The 3,035-nt window shown below is 34.5% G+C and overlaps 1 non-coding gene across 1 annotated transcript; it reads right to left on the bottom strand.

Moving 5' to 3' along the window:
- Positions 1-317: 317 nt before the first annotated feature.
- On the bottom strand, positions 318-2,446 carry LOC103314590 (uncharacterized). The gene is made up of 3 exons (XR_010334842.1): positions 1,962-2,446; positions 1,815-1,913; positions 318-1,765 (listed from the first exon to the last, which is right to left on the bottom strand). It is a non-coding gene; the product is annotated as an uncharacterized LOC103314590 (transcript).
- Between the last annotated feature and the right edge of the window lie 589 nt (positions 2,447-3,035).

Raw genomic sequence — 3,035 nt, 5'->3', positions numbered from 1 at the left:
TGTTAAAACCGCCTCGGGATCTAATGGCACATAAAAAAGTTTCTATGTGATCCTAGCTTACCTTGTAAGTAAGCAGGTATGACAAATATTTCTTTTCGATGATATATTTTTGCACAATTCATTCGAAAGAAGTCATGTTAATTATCAACCCAAAGAAGCCTTTTTTCAGGGCAGATAAAACAAGTTGACTTCCTTCTACAGTTTTCAGACCCACAATGTATGATTTCGCCTCTTTGAAAAACGATGTAATAAAAGGTAAGCGACCTTCAGTCATGAAAGAACATATTCTTGCTCAAAGAATTTCTGGTATTAAAAAGATCAAAGAGTTTGTCTACAATTCGACAAAAATCCACTGTGGCATCCGATTCATTAAACTGTGCCAGTCGTAAATCTTTATTGCAGTACTCCAACGCATCCACGACACTTGTACTGAAGACTTGCACAGCTAATTTCACTTTCATTTTTTCATTATGATAGTGAATATGCCGAGATCTTATTTTTGTAACTAAATGTAGCTCCTGACTTTCCTGGAGTGTTACCAACTCTTTAAAAAATTGCCACAAAATTCTTCGGTTTTTGCTGTCTAAGAATGCACCCCAGTCTCCCAAAGCGTTGCGCAATAATTTGACCATATGGCTTGGATCAAAAATTATAAAAATTTCTTCCTGTGTCTGAGGGTGCAGGAAAAAAGTTTTCATGTTTGAAATTTCTAAATCCGCCCCTAAACAAGATGCCATGGTCCAATTAGTAGCAGCACCATCAAAGGTTAACGAGATGACCTTAACGCCAGCTTTATGCAGCATAAGCAAGCAACCCCTCACCAAATTTGCTTTTTCTTCAGCTGTTATTTATCGTATTAAAAAAATACGCTATCGGAATCTTCCAGCAACAGTTAACTCCAACAATTAAAAATGCTAGTGCTTCTTTTGCAGTGGGCAAAGAGTCACTGTCAAGATTCACACCAAAATTAACGTAGCCCAAAGTTCTTGACCCATTCCATTCCACATGCTGTCGAATTGACATTTCATCCATTATAAGAGAGCAAACTAGATTTTTTCCTTCCTGTTGGAGTTCGTCGGCTTTCATTTTAATAGCGTTCAATTACTCTGAAGTGTATCCAGGTGAACCATCAACAGTAGAATACCACTTTGTAATAGTATTAGGGTGAGGCAAACATTTGCCAAAGGTGTTTCTAACATAATTTTAGGCTGAACTAGAATAAAAATGTAAAGTAAGTGCAAAAGCTCTTAATTCTGGGGGAAATTTTCTATCTGTCGATTTTTTCAGCTGGCGTAAAAGCAGTTGTTCTTGTGACTTTGGAACGCAGTCCTAAAAAAAACTTGAGTAATATCCCTCCCAAAACCAAAAATTAATCCCCCGATTTCTGAAAAAAAATGTCCTTCTGACAATTGTTACCCACCTACGCTACTTTATAAAAAAAAAGCTGAAAAAAAATTATGAAAGCGGCATTACAAACAAAACTATCAGCCAAAAAGCCTCTACAATCTCAGCTATAACAAAGCAAAAGCCCATCATGCAGATAAACTATTCATTACAATAACCATTCTTAAGAATTGAATGACAATCAGCCGAAACTTTGTTGGTAGTTTTTAAATGCCTGTAAACCTTTTGACGTAAATAGGCTATTGTTTTCTTCTGTCTAACAATGGTGTTGTTAGATAATTTCCACATAAGTTTGGCTTTTTTTGGATTCTCCATATCTGCCTCAGAAAAATCTTCTACATATATCGGTTGACTTCTTTTTCTAAATTTTTTTTTAGTATCTTAATAAAAAAAGGTAATAATGTATATACCTTTTTGTGCCTTCTTGTTTTGAAACGAATTGTGGTTCTAAAGTCTCTTGCGGTACCGTAGAGGTTGATGGCTGCTGCTCTTGATGGGAAGTGGAAGAACTGAAATTTGTTTTATTAACTTCTGTTGAAGATATATTTTTAGTTCACCTGGTCACAGATACTTCAGATGCGCCAGTTTCTGATTCTGTCACAACCTTCTCAACCAATGTCTCAGCAGAATTACCATCATTTTCAAAGTTTCGGAACCTAGTGGAGCGTTCCTTGGGTTCCTTCTTTAATAAATGCGATGGAAAATTAAAAATCGTAGGCACTGTGCCCAATTTTAATGTTTTTAAGCCAAAAGTAAAAACAAAGTCTTCCTTTTTGAAATGATCTGAACACAGCTTCGAATATTTTGACTGTTCGAAATGTTCCCTTTTCATGGCAATTACCCATTTTCGACGCAAACTTTCATCATTTGGAAAACTACGGAGGAATCAGTTACCTAGCTGTCAAACTACCGTGTTTTGACCAATTCCAGCTGATCGCATTCGCTATCTCATGCTAGTGTAGTGAACAACGTCTCTCTCTTCACGCTGCATCTACACATTCTCTCAGATCATTGCAAATACCCTTCGACCATATATCATATCAGTGACAGCTCGTGATCAAAAATCATGCGTCGGCCAAATTTACGGATAGCTCTAATTAGCCAAACTAATTTTTTGCTCTCAGTATTTGTAATGAGTCAAACAAACATTTATTGTTAATAAGTGGATACAAAAAAATAAACAAAAAATTAATTTGTCCAGCAAGAACTACGAGGAGGTTTAGAGCACTTCTTGTCAGGAAAGATAAAGGATCGGGAAAGGATGAGAAAAATGCTTTGTTAAGGAAAGAAATAGACATATTAGTAGTAACAATAAAAAAGTTAAGTTTTCATTATAATAAGGAGTTGCAGAACATGGAAGTAAAGAAAAAACAATAATGGTTAAGAAAAATTAAGAAAAACTCTAAAAACAAAACAAAAATATTTTGTTAAAGAACAAAAGAAATAAACATATTATTAGTAACAACAAAAAAGTTAACGTCTTCATTCTAATAAGGAGTTACAGAACATGAATTAAAAAACAATAATGGTTAAGAAAAATAAAGAAAAACTCTAAAAACAAAACAAAAATAAATTCTAGCAATACATATACTTAAAAAACATGCAACAACTACAAACTATAATGTGGTACT

This window comes from Tribolium castaneum, chromosome 7, assembly GCF_031307605.1.
Source record: "Tribolium castaneum strain GA2 chromosome 7, icTriCast1.1, whole genome shotgun sequence".
NCBI classification, from domain to species: domain Eukaryota; kingdom Metazoa; phylum Arthropoda; class Insecta; order Coleoptera; family Tenebrionidae; genus Tribolium; species Tribolium castaneum.
This window is presented reverse-complemented; position numbering and strand designations above follow the sequence as displayed.